At 37.7% G+C, this 20,009-nt stretch overlaps 1 long non-coding RNA gene across 1 annotated transcript in view; it reads right to left on the reverse strand.

Moving 5' to 3' along the window:
• The window catches only part of LOC131084124 (uncharacterized), a 78,843-nt gene that overhangs the window by 36,731 nt on the left and 22,103 nt on the right, over positions 1-20,009 (reverse strand). The window contains exon 3 of the long non-coding RNA XR_009114508.1: positions 3,888-3,976. This is a non-coding gene — a long non-coding RNA (uncharacterized LOC131084124). The remainder of the gene's footprint in view (positions 1-3,887; positions 3,977-20,009) is intronic.

The raw sequence follows: 20,009 nt of genomic DNA on the forward strand, positions 1-20,009 counted from the left end.
AACTTCCAGGTAATCTGCAGGAGGAACAGCAAAATAATGGCATTTTTGAGGAATGACTTAAGAGTACCAATTTCAAATTGAAAAAAAAAATCTTTTGTTTCCTAGGTTTTGGCCATAACAAAGAATTCAGTGTATGAGATAAAAAATGTTTAATGCTCTCAGAGGGCAACTGAATGTCATCCTTCTTTGGCCTTTATCAGGCTTTATCATTGCACTGGTTGCAGCATGTGAAAGGAATGATCAGTGCACAAAGCACACTTTAGAGTATCAGTGATATCTATGAGAAAATAAAGATGGAGAGAGGAGAAGGAATTTGCCTAGTAAGTTAAATCCAAATTGAATTGGGTAAGGCAATTTGACATCTGTTCAAGTGAGCCTGGAAGTGAACAAGCCGACCGTTTCTTATCCTTCTCTCTCCCCATCATGCAAGTACAGTACTCAGCTGCAGATAACTGGCTAAATAAAGCACTTTTTTTTGTTTTTATTCCCTTGTTTGTGCATTTCATTTGCTACATGTGCTACATTGCTAAATTTACCATAATGATTTTGAAGATCACTTCTACCTAAACAAGGAATATCTAGACTTCCCTAACAACCAGAACACATACTAAGGTTGGATTACTTTCTTTTTTTCTTTTTATTTTTTTTTTGGCTTAAATTTTGCTTAAATTTCCATAATTAAAGATAGACCAAGTCAGAAAAAACCCAGAAAATTCAAGGCATTGAATTATTATCTCTGACATAAAAATTAGAAATAATTTTGTTGAATTAGTTGTAGTTATGTCATTTACATAATGTCTCAGATTCTGTAGAAGTCGAAAATTTGGAATAGGATTTGTTTTGGTTTAAAACTCCCCTCTTTGACAGGGGTAAATATAAGGAGTGGGCCTTTTTCCCTGATAGTCACATAAGAATGTGCCAAAATAGAAGGATAGAAAAGACAATTCCTGTGTAGGAAAAAATAAACACCAGAAAAATAATTTGAGCAAATTAATATTAATGTCATTTTCAGATCTGTGTTGCATGAAAATGAAATTTTTCAAACATATATCAAAGGTTCACCTTGAAAATACAGATCAGAGACAAATATTATTACTCAGCTCTGTTCTCCTTTCATTGCCACTTTTCTCGTGAATGAGCCCATCATATTTTCTCCTTGGTTTTGATTTTTTGTTAATTTAATATTTGCTTGAATAGGTGCTAAATTCTCTGATCTGTTTTCATTGGACTCACTAGAAAGCTTCAGAACTCCTGCCAAGAGAAGATGAAAACATGGAGAGATGGAAACGTGTTTCTGCTTTATTTGTGCTCCCTCCATTTGATTATCTGGGACCCTGTATCTAAAGAATAAGTTGTATGGAGTGGTATAATGTCATTTAAAATAAAAATGTTGGCCAGTATTCATATTCACTATTGGAAGTGTGAAACTGTTTCATTGTGGGCTGAAAAAAATCCCTTATCTACTACCTTAAGTGTACCATTATGGGCCACGGTGCATCTTGCTACTCAAACTGTGTGGTTCAGTCACAGCCATGAAAAGTTTTGAGTAGAATCCCTTTTGCTCTTGTTGCTCCTGTTCTTATCCAGGAAAGCTGCTGAGCATGGGAGATTCTTTTCTGGTGGTCTCTGGATCCATGTACAGCCGCAGACACCCTATGAGAGCTGGAAGGATTCCTCCTGTATTAAACACTCTGGAATTCAGGTCTCGTGCAGCATAGGACTCTGGTCTAGTCACTGCTGTGTGTCACCATCCTCACCACAAGATTAAGGCAGTTGTGACTTCAGCTTTCAGCTTATTTTTCAACATTTATTAAGGTTTGGTAGCCATTTCTTGCCCTCTGTATTTCTACCTTCAAATCACTGATTTAAGGAAAAACATAGAAATCTACAGCATTTGAAAATAACTGCTATGTGTGCTGCTAATCATACCAGGGTCAGACTGGGGTAAGTACTCAGTATATTGAATAATTCTGAAAAGGTGTTAAAAATATCATATTAAATATCTGCATATCTCTGACCCTGACACTCTTATTGCAGATATAAGTTTTGGGACTGAAAATTCATTACAGCCATGCTGAATAATCTTGCTAGAGGGCTGCCTTAGGCTGGTTCCATCTTGATCTTTTCTGATGTGTATATTAACAGAACTTTTATTTTCTACACTGTCAGGGATTATGTGTAAGACTTTTGCAGGTTCAAACCTACAGGTACAAACTTAATTCCTTCACTCAGGGTTGAGTCAAGCATACAAATGCAAGGCTTGTCATCAGAGCAAACATAAGACAGAAAAGTTTTATTAGTTTCCTGATCTAACACATTAAGGTTCCAGTTAGTGAATAAATTCAGCTTTGAGTGATGTTCCTCAAGTGGATCTCTATATGAAGATGCCAAATTGGGAACCTCTGAGATATTTAGCTAGTTTAGCAATGATTTCATAAATGTCAAAGGGGGAAGGCAGCAACCCAGTCAGCAGGGCAGAGAGCCAACAGGGCAGAACAGAAAACAATGCAAAACTTGTGACTTGTAACTTGTAACCCCCGAGTACCCTCTCCAGATAGACATTTTCCCCTTTCAAATGTATGCATCGAATCTAGGAATTCTTTTGGTGCTTTGTGTTCTACCAAAATGTATAATGGCTTGTGGTGTTGACAACTCCAGTCAAAACTGCATTTAAAAGAAAAATATGAACAACTCTTCATGCACAGGTCACATTCTGTGTGTAAAAGTATGGAGCATTAAGTAAAGTTCAAAATACAAATGTGTTTCACAAGTCAAACTTCTCCTCTGTGTGGCTGGACACATCTGATATGAATAAGAGGCTTCATAATTCATTGAAGATGGGAAAAAATCCCTGAACATTCTCGTTTCTCTCAGAAAATGCATTTAGTCTCTTAGCATTGTTAATGATATAAATTTTCAAATTTCTGTGTCTTTATTGCTGCATTGATACATACAAACGTACAGTGTTGTGTGGTGTTTGTGGCTGTCAAATCTCTGTGTAACTCTTGATATTTGAAATTGATAGAAAAATTTGAACAAGAGGGAGGGATAATAATGAGACAAAATACTACATAATTTACATAGGGGAGTGTTTCTGGCTGTCATTTTCTTATACCTTTTATTTTTAAGAAGTGGAAAAAAATTTTTAACAAAAAGCCTGTCAACAGAAGGAGTTGGACGAGTCAGACAAATGGCGAGGGCCACAGAGGATACACAAAATTTCCACTTCTTGCTTTTGCTTTGAGCTATTCTGCAGAATGTGGCCTGGCCTGTGAAAAAGCTCTGGCCTTTCTGCAGGGCATTGGGCAGTATATCCATTCAGGCTGCTGACAGCACTTCTGGGGCCTCTCAAGTCATGTGTCCATTTAGTGAAAACAAGCTTATCTAAAAATGGGAATTTTGTCTTCCTGCTTTTTCATTAATTCATTCAATAAGTGTTAGAGAAATCATCCATCTCTTTCTAAAAGAACTGCATTTCATTCACTGGTCCCATAACTGGGCAGAAAAATAAAGCCATGACATTTTTGGTTAAATTATGACATGCTGTAGAATTAAAAAACAATAACTCTACCTTGTAAGAGTCTGTTTATCCTGAGATATTATGGGTGTTCTAAAATATTACTGAAATAAAAATCCTGGATGGGATTCCTTGCTGAAACTGGTTTCTAAACATGAATTGATCTTTTCTTTTTGTATGTAGCTCATTTAAAGAAACAACGGACAAAGAGGGAAATATTTGGAAAAGTTCATTGCACCAAATACTGGCCTAAGAGATATTGGTACATTTTACTACAACAATTGTGTGCATACATCCCACATATTAGGCTCCAAAAGTTGCTAGCAATCATGTTTTTTTAGGCATTGAAACATCAAGGTAGAGATATTACCTGGATGCATTTTTCCAGGCTCAGCTGTTCATGAGCTGTGCAGGACTCCAGTCTCCTGAGACCTAAAAGTCTTGTTGGTCCCATCAGGGCTGTCAAGAGATTTGGAAAAAGAAATTCTCAGAGCTTGGTGACAGTGGAAGTTCTCTAGCTGCTGACAGTAAACTGTCAACACTGAACACCATTCAAAAGATATAACCATTGGAAAATACTTTACAACAGCTTCAAAATAAAACTTTTTTGTGTACTCTTTTTAGAGAAAAGTGAAAATACAGAAAATTGCAAGATGGCCACTAAAGAAATAATCAAGGCATACCAGTGTTGTCTACAGGTAATATAAAGGAAATTTTGAAGTACATGTTTTTGTTTCCCAAAATTCCTTAAATGACCTGATACATCTTGTTTGAGACTGAGATTTATGTAATGCCAATAATGTGCAAATTTACCTCAGCTGAAGAAACAAAAATTGGCAGCTAAAGGTGTTTTGCTCTGTAGCCACAGGTGCCTCTAATCAAAGATGTATCAAAATGTTTTTCAGCTTCCTGAGTGCACAACAGAATGGAAACATCTATTATTCTGAAGACAGCAGTGAAGGTTCGGTAGCAGCATTTGATAAATTAAGGCAGAGAACTACAACACATTGTTTGAATTTTCAAGTGAGAGCTCTTGGACAACAATTATTTTAAAAATGAATGGAAAATTAAAATGACTGCCTGTCCCTAATAATGAGCTGAATTTTGAATTTCCCATGTTGAGTAATACAACAATAAGATATTAAGGATTATGAACTAAATTTTCCATCTCAAAGAGACACAGAATGCTGGCACTGGGATTGTATTAAATTTGAACTCAGATACTGAGTATTTGTAGACTTCTTCCCATTACAGATTTTTGCATCAAAAATCATTCTTGTGAAAACTGTACTTAGATAGAGCCAACTGATTTTTGATATTTTGATCATGATAGAAAACAGAGTTTCTAGATCTTGAACATAAGAATACAGAGATTGCTATTAACTTTAATAAAATACAAGCCATGTGGTTTCCATCATTAGAATGAAAGAGCCATTAATCTTAAATTTATGTTCTGCAGTGTTTGCAAAATAGATAAGAAGGGAGCTTTATCATATCTCTTCATAGGAATTTGGTGAGGTTACATTCCTCAGCAGTGTCTGGGAACTGGCAGAAATCAGGCACGTGGTCAGTGTCAGGTCTGATGTTAATCAGGCCTTTGATCAAAGCACTGTTACTGCAGAGCAGAACTCTGTCAGTTCTAGACCAGTAGATCTGCTTGGAAAGTGAGCAGGGAGATAATGTTACAAAACCAATAATTAATCACAACTTGCAAGGATTTTTTTTTTTTGAGGCATATCCAAACAGTTAGTAAGTTAATTTGGACCACTTATGGTTGGTAACTACTGCCCTAATTATGAGCGCCACTGCAGCATTTCCTAGCTGTGTGTGGCTGGCAAGGTGACGAAGAGGAAAGAGGCATGGTATGAATATCCAGTACAAACATCCATACAAAAATCAGAGCCACACATGAACACACATTCTGACTTTTCCATTTCATTACTACTGTTCCATGATCACTGGGCATTTAAGAGACCCTGGGAAAACACTATGAAAGCAGTTCAGACTATAGAAATAGACACCTGTGAAAGACAATATAGAAATTTAATATGAAATCGAACATTCACTGCTCTGTTCCCTTCGCTGCCATCCACATAACAGAACTGCTTAAGATTTTACCCATTTTGGGAAGAAGAATTTTTAAAAAGATGAGTTTTCTTTAGGAAAAAGTACACAGATAAACAAAAGGTGTATTTTTGTCTCATTGTTATTTATAGCCACTCATGACAGGAGTATTCAAAATAATATAAATGTTCTTTTCCCTTCACCTTGCACATAAGAGCTTCAAGAAATTTCCTCCATTTACCATTGTCAGGCTCAGTGGGAATCTGAGTTGCTGAGCAACCATTTTTCTCATTTGATGTAATTTATCTTTTGACTAATAGAAAGCACTACTGATGGATTGACCAGAGAAGAAAAAGCAAAAGAACAGAAACTACTAGATGCTGAATTGAGCATCTATAACATGAACGAATTTTGACATATAAATAATGAAAATTAATAAGTAAAAATAACCCCATCTTATGAATTTTATATTTAAAGCTTACCTGCATTTGAAAACAGTGTCTCATTCCATCAGTGTGCTTAGGAAGGTTTCATAATAGTGCCTTGTCAGGTCAGAACACTGCCTGACCAACAAACAATAATGAGGAAAATCATGTAGGCATTTACATGTGTTGAACTTGCATACAAGTTGTTAGTAAATGTGAAATATTATTGATATTTACAAATTATATAAAAATGCCTTTAGAAGCCTCTTCAACACCAGCTAAGGCACCCTTGAGGAGAGGAATGGGGAAACTGTGATGCTGTGTGATCATTGCTGTGGATCAATTCCAGGTATTTACAGGGGCAAGGTGAGCATTTGGCCAGAGAAATTAGCTGTTGTGGTCCTCCTGACTGCTGTGCTTCTTGAAGCAATGGGAAATCATGAGGCTGGAGGATCCTGGATTTTGCAGTGTTTGCATTGTGATGGATAACCTTCTCATCCAAGGAATTCACAAAAGCAATGGCTTTGCAAAAAGGCAAGAACTATTTTGATAGAGTCCTGCTCTGGGAAAAAACTATACCAAGAATGAAATAGTAAAAATGAATGGAACAAGAAAGCTTTTTTATTTTAAATCCAGCATATGTGCCCTGTTGAGCTGAATCCATGACCCTGCCTCCCAGAGACACATAGATTTATACAGCTGCCAAAAGTTTTGCCCAGGGTGTGGCACAGCCTTAATACAGAGCACAGATTTCATATCTCAGCTCTGTGGGCTGATGTAACCCCTTTGGGCACGCAAAAGGGAGAGAAGATTTAGTTTTGCAAGATCCCAAAACTATCTATGCTTAGTTGCCGATTCATGGTTGTTGTCACACAACTTAATCATTGACTGTGAGCGATGACTGGGAAGGCAAATTTGGAAATAAAAATTTACTTGTGGAAACACAGAATCAGCTTCTAAAGAAGGTATTCTGGTGTAGTGGTGGCAATTTAGTCTTTCATTGTACTCAGTGGTGGCCAGAATGACAGGACACAAACTGTCACATATGGCAGGCAATTTACAAACTAACTGTGGTAATTCCTATATTGGTGTAGCGGCTTGATAAATGCTTCTGTCCTTTACTGTTCATACTGTGTGTGTTTGTACAGAAATTGTTAATAGTCACTGATCAGCCATCTGAAGAGATGTTCTGGATTTGTAATAGGGTTGTCATTCAATCTAAATTAGTTTAATTTGTATTTCTGGTGGCAATCCATCAATTTGCATTAATTTCCTCTGAGGGCAAGGGAATTGTCAATCAGTTTCAGTTTTTAAAAATTTTCTTCTTGCTTGCACATAAAAGAACTTCAGGTGGTTTGGTTTTGTTTGTTTTTTAAAATAAACACAAACCATTTTGGATAAAAATTTTGCAGGTAGAGAATTTTGGTTTCTGGGGAGTGTAAATTACCAGAATAAGAGAACCATCTCTTAGTAAGCAGGACTGTTCCATGAGCTCTATTGACTAGGATTTTTTACTGTGAACAGGGGCTGAGACTAAGAAGTCATTAAATACTTTTTTTTCTCTGAAAAATGGATTAAGATATTTGATGATTTTGTTATCCATATTTATCAGATTAATTTGGCTATTGAAAGCCAGGCTTCAGGACAGACATGAATGTTGCTGAAAAAGATGAAAAATATTTTTTCATATGTGTGTTGCAGGATATCTTTAGCAGTTGTTACTTGGATAACTTGTGCTGTATTTATTATCACTGAGGATTTAATTTTGAAACTGTTGTATGAAATTTGAGCAGCATGGATTCAATTTTGATTTTTACTTGCCAAGGTAGTAAGCAGGAATAGAAATCAGCTTGTCATATAAAACCAGAAACTGTGGGCAAATCCACTTAGTCAACAAATAGTAATTATTAAGAAAGCAAAGACTTTACTCCTGTCACTTCTGGTGACACTTAGAGAGCCATTTTTTTCATGGAGTTAAGTCTGTGGGCTAAAGAGGAAAAATACTGAACTTCTCTAATAACTAAAAATATCATGTCCTTAACATATACAAAAATACCGTGACACTGAAGAGAATGCTCAGCTTAAGGACAAGGAAACCATATTCATCATCCATATCCCTCCTGAGGAAGCTCTGCTATAGCTCAGCTCACACTAGAGTCAAGCCCAAAATAGTACCAACAATGGAAGTGGACACCAGTGTCACTTTTTCCCTTGAGCACACAAAGGATCTGAATGCCACATAAAGCAGGGCACTGAAAATGTAAACTACAACCATGGGATTTTGTGAGCTTTCATCTATTCTTGTTCTGCTCTTGGCAAAGCTTTAAAGAAAGGTTAAATTATATCTGCATTTATCTGTGGGTAAATAGGAAAAATGTGCAGTGATGTTGATAGCATAATTTGGAATTAATTAAAGTGCATCTTATCAATAAAATACCCTTGTTTTTTGCTTATTTTGGAGTGGCAAAGGTACAGGGACTTCCTGCTAGTGCTTTAATATTTTCCAATAGCCAGTATGAAGTCCTGTTTGAAAAGGGTTAAACACTTGCTAAAGTGTTGTACGTGCACATTTCTATCATCATGCATTGCAGTATCTATTCCCTGTACAGAATCCAGAGATAAGGAAGTGAAGCTTTAAAGGAATATGTGATGTGATCCACAGGAATTTAATGGCCAAAAGAACTTCTCAGATCATCCTTTCTTGGGGCAGCAAAACTACAAACAGCCCCAGGGAGTTCTCAAACATATTGCTGGGAGCTTCTTCACTGGATGTGTTCTTACAGCTGCCCTGGGAGCAAATTGTAGCCTACAATTCACCAAACTATTCTCTTTATTCTCCAAATATTACTGTGCCAAAAATTATTGGTACCCCATTGTTGCCAGTGAATGAACCTGAAATTTCCAGGGCACTTGAAAGAGTATTTTCTTTCTGATGTAGGCTGTCAGGTCTTGGAAAACAGGGATAATACTGAAGAGACATGAGGAACTGAGTGTTATGGAAGTTATCTGTGAGTCAGTTCAGGTTTTCATTCATCCTTTGGCCTTATCTCAAATATACTTTGTTGTCAGCAAGAGAGCAGAAGGATGCTGAGATTAGGAATATCCCACTTAGATGGAAATGTGTTGTGTGTGTGGTTCCCACAAAGCAAACACCAATAGGCTGGAGAAAGCCCAAGTGCATTGCTGAGACTAATTTGAATTAGGTCACAAAAAGGAATTTTTAACATCTAAAGCTGAACTGATGTTTTATGCTGAATGATGAAGGTTGGAGAACTATAAAGGAGCTTGTGTTCCACTAAAAACTGTGCTGCCCAAGAAAACAATAGATTGTCAAAATGCTCGTGTAGATTTAAGCCATGCTTACTGGATAGTGTCAAACAATAAAAAGGTCTCCAAGCAGAAATCACACTTTTGATAATAAATGGAACTTCCCAAGAAAGATTTATTTGAGAATATTAATAACTGAAACTCCCTTCTAATTATAAAATACCCCTTTAATAAGACAGTTACCTTGAAAATCAGAAAGATGGCCAGCTGACATAAATTTTCTCATGTATATTTTAAAAGCTGTTGTGAAAGCAGGCAGTGCTAAAGGAGAAATCTGTTTAAAATTCTTTCTAAAGAATAATATTTTCATTTAAATAAAAAGGAAAAAGGCTTTGTTTTGAGTTTTGAATATGTTCCTTGTTCACACTGAACAAAATTTGGCTCTGGCCAGCATGGGAATCACCTACAGAAATGCTTGCTTAAAAATGCTGTTACCAATATCAAAATATTTCAAAAGGAATACATTTTATTAACTATTTCAAATTCATGTAAAGTTTGGCTTTTCATTAAGTTTGTAGAGCAGAAAACATTGGAGTCAAAAAGCCTCAGCTTGTGTCATTCTCTATTATCCAATAAGAGTAGATAGTAGCTTTAAAATAGTAGAAAATAAATATATAACTAGGCAATGCATTTCTTAGCTGTTTGAGGCCTTCTTGCTCATTTCCATGACACAATGTCTGCAAGTACAATGGCATAATGCCCACTGGGGAAAAGACTGGAATGCTATTTGTTCCCAAAACTGCATTTCCTTGTAAGGGAAAAAGCTCTAACTTGGCAAACAGTTTCCAACCTTTCACTGCAATTTCAGATAAAATCAGGGTTGTCTTAATTTTTTTTTAATTAATTTTTTTTTTTTTTTTGATGTCAGAGGATTAGGGAAGGAGAAGTAAATGTCATTCTGTGTCTGGTAATACTGAACACCAAGGAGATTCTTCCTTTCACAAATCTGAAAAAGTTCATGCCTAATGGTTAATAAACAAGCCATGTCAAGAGTTATTTCTTAATTTATATAAATAGTTACATATTTAAAGCTAACAATTACTTCAAGGCCTCCTAATAAAATGCTTCCTGAAGCTGCATTAGTACAGTGTAAGGCAGAGTTTCAATGATAAGAGAAAGCATAGAGTCTGCTGCTGGGTGCTGCTCTATAAATGTTTACAGGATAATAAACACCAGGCTTAATTGCATCATCTGACAAAATATTTATTAAATTCACTGCAGCTGACTGCTATTGCTTCCAGCAATTCCAGAAATGGCCTTGTAGGAAAGAGCTGAAAAATTTTATACTACGTTGATTGATACTGCCTCTGAATTTAGATCCCAAGTAACTGTTGAAGCATTTGTTAAATGCTTGACATTATACTCCTTGCAGGAGCTATGCCCAAGGCCTAGGAGAAAGCCAGAACATAACTTGAAGCATCATCTAGTTGGTTGGTAGGTTAGGATTTTCAGTAATGTTACTTGAGCAAAAAAGGATTTAGCTAGACTTCTTTTAAAACAGCCTTCCCCTTTTCATAACTCCTCTTTTTATGGCAAAGGGATGATTTTAGAGATGGATAAAATTCCAGTGAAGAGGAAAGAAAAATGATGGAAGATGGTTCGTGTTTTAAGAGAAGCAGCAGGTCAAACAAACAGAGGCAGAGGGAGATTAACCCAAGGTAGCAGTGCTAAGAAGCAAACTGAAAACAAATTAAAAAATGTGATTGGAAGGCTGGAAAATAAATTTAGGAGAAAGGTTTCTGACAATTAATTAAAGTCTCAGCTGTCAGAGACATGGACTGTGATATTCCTGTGAGGCAAGAAAATAAACCATTGGGCTCACACCTCACCTCCTACCTCAAGTGTTGCTCTTGCTGTACACCCTTTCCTCCTGTGCAGGCATGCAATATCTTCACACTTTCTAAGTCAGCTAAATTGTGTCCATTTTTGCATGAAGAGAAGACATAAGACAAATGACTGAGTTGAAATAAGAATCAGCCAGACACAGAAGCCTGTAGAAAGCTGGTACTTCCTTAGATCTACATGTCATCATTGTCAAATCTGGCCTGAGTCCTCTCCTGGGTACATCTTGGGCAGTGTAGTGCTGCTGTAGGCTGCAGAGGGTGTGTGTTCTACATCTAAAGTCACTCTGTATGGATTTGAAAGATTCCTGTGGAAATCAGAAGTTTGCATGATATTTCAGTGTTCCTTCAACTTCTGCTAGTACGCTACCACACAGAATCCATCCTCGTGAAGCAAGCAAATAGAAAGTTCCCAAATTCACAGAATTCACAGAATTCTCAAACATCTCAAGGTCTTCAAATGCTCAGTCCTATACCTTACATGTCCTTAGTTTACAGCCACATGATGTAAAAATAGCCCTTGAAAAGTTTGCCTAATGAATGGGTTCAGTGAACGAACACCTTACAAAGGGGCATACAAAACCTTTATTTTCCGTTTTTTCCTAATAAAGGAAAAACAAATCTTTAGGAAACATCTGGCTTCCCAGAATCTGTAGGAAGTCTATGGTTAACTCCCTCTACAGCAGCATAAGAGGTATTTGTTAGCTTGAATAGCAGTATTTTAATAAAGCAGTAGACATCATCCTGCTCAGGAAAATTGCATTGGCAGATAAGACACTCATGAAAAATGGACATGTTTACTCAGTCGGCCTAAAGCTGCTGCAGATGGGAAAATAGGGTGTTAAATAAGTGTGATGACACTGAGTTAAATAAGTGACCTGATACTGAGTACAGTACAGCTAAACTCCAACACAACATATAGCCTAAGTTACCTCCTCTGTTTACAGCTAAGCCTTTGCATAGACAACATCCAAACTCAGCCATATGTAATTATATATAATTAAATCATAATTAAGTACAGGTAGCATGGGGGAGAAGGGGTGGGATGCTGAAAAAGGCCATTTTCTGATTTTCACCCAGAAAGCAACACCCAAAAAACTCTGACTTTAAATTTTATTTCAGGAGCTTGAGAAAAACTCAGACTCTTTGGCAGGACAGTCTTTTTTAACAGCTGAACCAGTGAAGAAGTTCCAAAAGGCATTTCACTTCTGGAAGGCTACCTACAGCTGATTGGTTCCAGCCAGACTTCAGAAAGTGGTTTTAAGATGTTTGCTGCCATCTAGTGCCTTTATTTCTGTTTCCAACCCCTGGAAAAATGGCTGGCATCATTCACATAAAACTTTAGAGGATAAAGTGGGTATCAATATGCTATTCTTTGGCTGCCATTGCAAAGAAACACAAACTAAGTGTTGATTTCCATATTTCAGGGCATGCTTGGTGTAGAATCAGGATGGAAGGTCGTTTGAAGTGGTAACAGCAAGGCCCTGTTAATGAGTCTTGGTGTATTTCAGTACAGTAACAAGAAAAATAATTTTATGTACACTGGAAAAGGATGTTAAAACTTATGGTTCAATTTCAATTTTTAATATGGTTATGGGGAAAAAACCCCTCCTATAAACAAACACTTAAAACCACTGCCTATCAGCTGAATTGAAATGAGGGTGTCTTGCTGCAAAATATTGTTTCAATGTCATCCCCTATTATTGTTATTTTGGTCATAAACAGTTTTCTCTGTGTTCCCCTGGTTCAGTATTTGGCAGCTACAAAGTCTTTTCTGAACACGTATCAAATGTAGCACATTTCTGGAGAGTGAAAACACTCAAGTGTGTGGAAGAGAACACTTTCAAACTCTGGACATATATTTGTCTTGGGTCCCTACTTCAGAGGATGCAGTTGAGACATTTAGTGAAATGACACAAAACCACTGGTTTTGTTAGGTGAAAGAAGTACATCTGGCCTTATTTTTAGGAGTATTAGGCTGTCTTTGCATATATGAGTCCAGTGAATATTATTTTACAGTTACTGCAACAGTAAAAATTCAGTAACAGCTCTCCAGTTACACCTTAAGATCAGAATCTATAATAATTTATAATTCAACTTCTTTTTTTTTTTTTTTAAGTAAATTAGAATTCCTAAATACTTTCAAAGTATTGAAGTTTTTTATTTAAAAGTCTTGCTATGGCAACTCTCAAATCTAATCTGAAAACACTTCAGACACTTGTAAATTTAGCAATACATGTTATCACTATCAACAGTGCAAAGCTGTAAAATACTTGGCCTAGGAATCTTTCTGTAAGTATTTTTAGTATCTAATAGAATGATTGATAATACAAGGCAGGGAGGTTTTCTGAAGAATAACTGAAATCATCTCTGCTTATATTGGCTGTTTATGAAGTGAGCACAAAAATTTGTGTCTAACGTGGTGCCCAAGTATGTGTGTAATTACCATAAACATAAGAAATCAAGCCTTCACAGATCAGTCTGGGACATAAAGTACTTGAAGAGATTGGTATTCAAGAAGAGTGTTTTCAAGAGGAAAATAACTATCCCCAGGTGTCTGTTTGTGACACAGGAGGGTGCACATGAACCCTGGAGGGCTGTGGTTAATAGGTACTACTGCTTCAGCAGAGTTCTTCCACTGAGACCAGTCATGAAATAACTTTGCTGTGATGGGGTCATGAAATGAGTCATGAAACAAGTTTTCTTTGATGGGGTAAAAAGGTGAGCAGTCACAGTATTTTATACAGAAGAACCATGAAAACAATTCTGTTGACTGTATTAGACTCAGATTGCTGGGGTAAACTGGGTAATAAAAGCAATCTTGCTGAGTAGGAGTCATTTGTCCTAACTCAGATGATCGCTGTTACATTGCATTATTAATGCAATTAGTGTTATTACTTAGTGCATGTTAATCTGGATTTACAATTAGAGATTAATTGGTCATATTATGGATTTCTATTTTTGTAAGTCAAAGCTGTTCTAGAGTAATGACACATGCAGAAATACAAATCACATTAACTGGCATTCATTTGTCAGTGATAAGGGTTTTTTAACTGGTAGTCCTTTTCTGTGTGCTTCCACTGATCAGATAACTGATCAGATAATAATTTATGCACAAATTTTATGGTTTGGTTAAGGTCATTGACTATTGAGAGCAATATTCACAAATGTAGTTGCAGCCTAATTTCCCTTCAAGAAACATTCCTGAAGCTTGCACGTGCTTCATGTATGCTGTTGAAACTTTATTACCCATGGCTTTGGGAAATGCTTTAGCTTCTCAATTTAACCTCAAAATTTTGAGAGAATACCCTTGCACTGGGGCAGCCCTGGTAGCCCATGGATTTTGTCTTAACAAAATATGCCACTGACAGAATGAGTATACCCTTTATTTGTGCTCCTATTCAAGCTCATTTGAAACATTTGGAATAATATAACATTTTGGGGTCAGCCTTTCCTGCTTAGATCTGTACAACTTCAATTTGTGCATCAGCAACAGTTTTGAAGGAGGGCCTGGAGTGCTATATATGTCTAAGCTTATCCTTGCAGATTTGGATTAGAGCAGGCTTTGCTTTAAGCTGGTCAGGAACCTTGCTGCTTCACAGAGTATGTGCAGATAAAGGCATGTGAATGATAACAGAACTTCAAAACCCTAGTCAGAGCAGATCCTGGCAGCTTCTGTCAAGTCTGTCAAGCTTAGGCATCGCTGTACAGAGAGTCATCATGGTGAGGACACACCTTTAGAGAGAGGGTAATATTTTGGGGAAAGTAAGCAGATCCAGATGGTCCTGTTAAAGGTCAGATTCTACAGCTTTTCTTGATGTATAAACAAGGAAAAGATGAAGCACAAGTTTTGAGAGTCTTTCTAGTGCAGCTACTATCTAAATACTGTACATTCTGATTCTCAAGCATCTGCTCCCAATGAGTTATAAACACCAATGTGGCCCTTTTTGTTAGGGTCTCTGCTAGTGTGTTTAGAAAGTCTGAAAAAAGGTCTGTGAAAGCACAAGAACTTCTTCCTAGGACAAGATTGACACTTAAAGGCTGGGAAAAAAGGTCTCCCAATTCCAAAACCTACCACTATTTGTTAACAATACCCAACTTCATATTTTTGCTTTCAATTTCTGTGGTAGATCATTGCAGGGAGAAAAGTAATTTTCAAATCTTTCTCTGAAATGCTATGCTGTTACATTAGTTGGTCATAATACTACAAAATTGTTAATCCAAAAAGTAGAGGGAGATTGGAGATCATAATGTGAAAGTGCAAGGCCTTTGAGGGGCTCCTTTATCCTTTCTATCTTTCCCATGAGAACAAGTATTTATTTCCATCTCTGACCTCCTTCTTCTGTTTTTGTGTATACCTCTTTCTCTGGACACAACCCACCCCCAACCCTTTTTCCTTATTTGATTGATTTCATTTACCAGATTGCTGCATATTTGAGCCACAAGGGTTGGAATTAACCAGAGGCTTGTCAGCTTTGCAGTGGTCAGTCAGGTACTTCCCATCTGGAACAGCGTGAAAAAAATGTGGGAGGGACATTTCTCTTTCTGTGCTATTTATACAACTCTTAGTTCCCCTGGCAACTTCTCCAAAAAAATGCCTTCTTGCCTGAAAAATGCATAGATGAGAGAATGCTGGGATGATTCTCCCCATTAAACACAAGTTATCAGAATATATTAAAAAAAAAATTTTTGTTATCAATTCTTACTGTGATTTGTTGGAAGCCCAAAGCCAAATTACTTTAGTCTGCTGAAAATAGCACCCTACCCAGGTGTTTGTTTTAGGCTGTTCTGGTTGTGCAGATTTTCTCATTTATTTTTAGGAAAGCACTTGGAGTAATTTCTTAAACCTCTGCGCTGGAGATACACAATGGCAAAAACATAATTCACACAGGAAAAAAAAACAACTTTGAGTCACTTTATGCCTTAAACCAGGCTATTTCATTAAAATAGCCTGCAACATTCAGTGTTTAGGAAAACTTTACTGCTTCAAAAATAATTCTTGAACAACAGCCAGTAAGCACCTGCCAGTGCTTTTGTTGAGAGGAGCATTCTAACCCATTTAAGAATAGGACTCACTGAGGTGATAATCATTCACCTCAAGCACCTTGTTTATTGTGCAAAGTGTTTCAAGCAATAAAAGAGGTACTCTGGAGAAGAAAATCCGTGACAAGCTGGGGGTCACAGCCCTGCAGCAGCCACAAGCCCAGGGTCAGAGACAGTCCCAGCCTGCTTTTGTGGCTGTGGTGCAGGTGGATCCCCAGACCCATCTCTGGCGCAGGTTTCGAGCCAGGAGGCTGCTTTTTGATAGTAACAGGGTGACAGAGAGCACTGGGATAGCTACTGCCTGTGCAATTTGGAAACCAACCAAAAGAGACATCTGAAATACCGTGAAGCGTTCAGCCTTACAATTAGATATAAAATGGTGTCTGTATTTTGGGTTCCTGATAATGGAAGCCAAAATGTGTTCTCTGAGCACTGGAGGGCACTGCAGCACTGAGCAAGAAATGTGCTTCAACACGACATTCCAGAAAATAACGACTGTTTGCAGAAATGCGGAGGGGCTGGGGGGATCTGAAGGCAGCAGAGCACCAATCATTCATTACCAATCTGGCACGCTCAGTTTCCTTTCAGGTGAAAGTGTTACAACTTTATATAGCCCTGCAAAGGGCTGGGCAAACCTCTACACAGGCAGGCTCTGTAGACTCGGCTATGTGCCTAATGTTCCCTTTTTAAGTGTGCCCATTTTCCCTCAGTACTTGAATTGATTTTTAAAATGTATTGCAGAACGTTTGAGACGTTAGTGAACAAAATGCACAGTCAACTCTGCCCGCCCAAAATACAGAGCTAGGCAGACAAGAACGGGGTTCTCAGTTTTGCCCTTTCAGTGTGTTAATCAATCTGTCCACAATATAAACCTCAATTAGGTCATTATTTGATTAGCTTGGAAATGTTTTCCTAAAATCCAGGATCAGGTGCCACACTCCATTTTTATTACTTCTCCAGATAATCTTTTAGCTCTTTATGAGCACCTACAACTCTCTGCATTTAGGGGAAGGAGAGAATCTCTTTAGGAGGTGATGGTTCTTTCCTATTTAAGAAAGCCAACAAAGAAACAGAAAACAAAAAATATTCTCTGTGGTAGGAAAAGGGTTGCTTAAGGGCATATTTCAGATTTTTAAGGATAAATTCTTCCCCTGGTTCTCAAAAGCTCAAATTAGATGCACAGTGCACAGGTGTGATGAATTCAGTCAGAGCATGTATCAAAATGCAGTTCCTTACTGTTTTGCTTTTCCTCCCACTCTCAGCATTACACTCCTTCTCAGCTCCAGTTGACAATTATCTTCCATTCCATCATTTTGATATATTGACATTCTGTAACTGGGTCTGTAAGTCTTGGTAGCATCTTAATTATCTCACACTACAGTTCTGTCCTCTCATCCTCCATTTTGTTGGAAGACCTCCTGATCCTTTTGCTTGCCTGTCTCTGTGTCTCACCTTCCATTCCTCATCCTTCAGGAACATCTCAAGCCAATTTGTTTAGTTTAATCTTTGATCACCCCCTCTCTCTTAGACACAATTTCCTCTTTGCTATAGGTTTCCTCAAGGTCAGAACCTTCTTCCTGTTGGTTTGGGAGATGCCTGGCTGCAGTCCTGGCTGCTTCCTTAATAACTCAGCTGAGCTCTCTCATCAGTTCATAAGGAAGGGAAGGTTGACAGCAAGAGAAGCAATCATCGTGAGAGGAGTTAGGCTGTGGTGCAAAACAGGCAGATAGATCTCCCAGGGTTTCTGTGAAATTGCTCCCAAACTCCAATTTCATCTAAAGTAGCAGGATCAGTTCTTAATTCCCAGGCTGCAACAACCTCAGGGCATGCACATCACAGATTCCTGGCTCTCTGTCTCAGGGTGGCAAGCAATGATTTTACTGAGAAGAATGTATTGCCATCTTGTGAGGATAAAAGGATGGCAAATACAATTACTTGGAGCAGACAGTGTTAGATTCCAGAGCCTGGAATTAGATACCAAGAAATGCAGTTGTCTTACAAGCCTGTGATCTTTACTCCTATCCGTGCTGGGCTATGTACCAAGTTAAGAAAGCAGAGTTAGGTGTGCTTTAAGCTGGTGACAAAGACCAAACCAAGCTCTTTTTCTGGCTATAAATCCCCTTCTGTGCCAAGTTTCAGCAATATAAGCTGGTTAGGCAAAACTGAACATGAAAAGAAAGTGAAATGGCTATTTTGATCCAGTTATATTTATAGCAATGTGAATTAAAAATTTGCATTTTAAGCTGCATAAAGTTATTTATCAGTATAAATAAAGCTTTCAAAAATATCAGCAGGAATTCTCTCTTTGAACCTAATCCTAACAGAGTTTAGGATCTCTGTTTCTTATAGTTGTTTAATTTTATGATAGAATTAGGTATCTTTGCAGCCAATCGTAATAAAAAATGCATCCAGGTTTATAAATCAAAGTTAAAACAGATTTCTTGGTGTCTACTTATGTCTGTGCTAATCAGGGATGAGAGAAGAGAAAGAGGAGGAAAAGCCAAAGCTGTTTTTTTGCTTGGCATCACCAATTCTGCCTTGTGATAACATTATGCTGGAACCATTCATTCACTCATTGCCCAGTCAAACTTGTTTAGATTAAAAAGGTCAGTTAAAAGTGCAGAATAAAGATTTCCTTATTCTGAAGTGATGTAGCAGCTGGAAGATAGAAAGTTCTGCTCACACAAAATACAGCTTCTTAGAACATGGCAAGTCTGTACATTGTACCACAAACTGCAGTATTTTTTCTGACATATTTTTGATATAAAATTAAGCAGCTTTTCATGCTAAAACTTGTTTAACTGTTCTGTTAAAAAAGACCTATGCCACCTTCTTTGCAGTAGGGAGAATAACCTAATGCTGCAAAGGATGGAAAGAGCAGGAGATCTGTCCTTCAGGATGGTGCTGCTCCTCACATGCATGTAAGCATGACAGGAGAGGGAGAAGGCTGTGCCTTGCATCCACCCCTGAAATAGGCTGTGCTAAATGCAATTTGACAGTGCAAGTTTCCCCTTTAGAGCAAGATAGACCTAAGGATTATAGATGGTGCTACGGACCGTTTTTTTGTAGGTAGCTGCTCAATTTTTATGACATGGGCTCATTTCCTGCCTGGGAGAATGTCATGTCTGTACCACAAGGCAGCTCTCCCTCTGTCAGATACCTAAGGTAGCTCCAGATTGTCTGGTTGTCTGTGCAGGTGAGTACAAATGCTCAGATAGGGTGTCTGCCTCTCTTCAGTCTCCTTCAGGGGTCAGGTTAATCAGTCTTTCCAGTCTCATTATTGTACTTGTTTCTGGAGATGGTTTATTTGCCATTAAGCTGAACATTTCTTTTTCACTTTGTCAATACAGACTTCTTTTGAGGGATCTGAAAAATGTTTCCAAAATAATGTACAAATGCCCATGAAATATTTGTAATTGTTTTCAGCTCCTGGTGTTAATGCTGCAGATAGCGTAAGAAGCTGATTTGATTATGCCCAGTGTTATTCAGCAAGGGAAGTGCATTCACTCAATGTTGCTAGGCTACCAGCCTTATTTACAGATAGTCAGAACCTTCCAGGGCAGAGAGAGCTGAAAAGCTTCAAGAGCAGATGTAAGAAGAGGAAATAATAAATGGCACTGATGATGCATTAGAATTCATTTTAGTGTGTGATTACTGTGGGGGCCCAGTGAGGGAACATGCAGGGAGCAAACACCTCAGCACTTAACTAACCCATCACACTGCAAGCAGGGAGAGCAACAGGGAAAGAAACCACTGGCACTGCACAGTAGTTAAGTTGGTTGTCAAATTTAA

This window comes from Melospiza georgiana, chromosome 5 (genome assembly GCF_028018845.1).
Source record: "Melospiza georgiana isolate bMelGeo1 chromosome 5, bMelGeo1.pri, whole genome shotgun sequence".
In the NCBI taxonomy this organism is placed as follows: domain Eukaryota; kingdom Metazoa; phylum Chordata; class Aves; order Passeriformes; family Passerellidae; genus Melospiza; species Melospiza georgiana.